Here is a 781-nt window from a genome sequence, read left to right as displayed (position 1 = left end):
AAACTTGAATTTTACCCACAACAATTCGTAACAAATGATAGGTTTGTTGGCTTGTGGTGGAAAAGTGTGTTTATATCAAAAACTTGATTTTCGTAACACAAGCTTTTATACTCCACAGAAATTGCGAAGGCATCTTTTGGTGGCTATTTTAATGAGATGCAATCAACTATATAGAAAAAACTTGCTTTTAATCTAAACAGTTCTTAACTTATCAGTCCAATCTAGAAAAAAGTATATTTTTTCTAAGTTAGAATTTTTTTTTTGAAGATGTACACCCGCATGCATACATTACTTGTATTCATAACAGTAACGGTACATAGATGATACACATACAAGCAACAAAAAACAAGAACAATACAAGCGGTTGTACTGCTGCATACATCGCCGCAACTATCAAGCACCCACGACCTCCGCCGTCGCGAGAGAAGGAGAGCACGAGAAACTGGTCCACATCTTGCCGTTGAAGAAACCCCTAGCCAGGATGCGTTAATGAACCGTGATAGCCACCAACCCCGGAAGGTTGGATCTAGCCCGATAAAGAACATCGGCCGAAGGAGCCCTCCCAGCCTCTTCAATGCCGGATCCGGGGCCAACACCAACCCGCACATCAACAGGCGGCCGGATCCACCACCATCTTCTGCATATCCGCAACAGTCATCACCGTCGTACTCTAAGAACAGCTTGGACTCCACGAGCCTATTGCCGGTGTCAGCAACACCTTCGACAAGCAGGAGCATGGGCTGGAAGACCATTATTCCTATGAGCACCATCAACATCAGCC

The sequence above is a fragment of the Triticum aestivum genome, chromosome 5B (assembly GCF_018294505.1).
Source record: "Triticum aestivum cultivar Chinese Spring chromosome 5B, IWGSC CS RefSeq v2.1, whole genome shotgun sequence".
In the NCBI taxonomy this organism is placed as follows: domain Eukaryota; kingdom Viridiplantae; phylum Streptophyta; class Magnoliopsida; order Poales; family Poaceae; genus Triticum; species Triticum aestivum.
The sequence above is the reverse complement of the archived record's forward strand: the minus strand, read 5'-3'. Positions refer to the sequence as shown.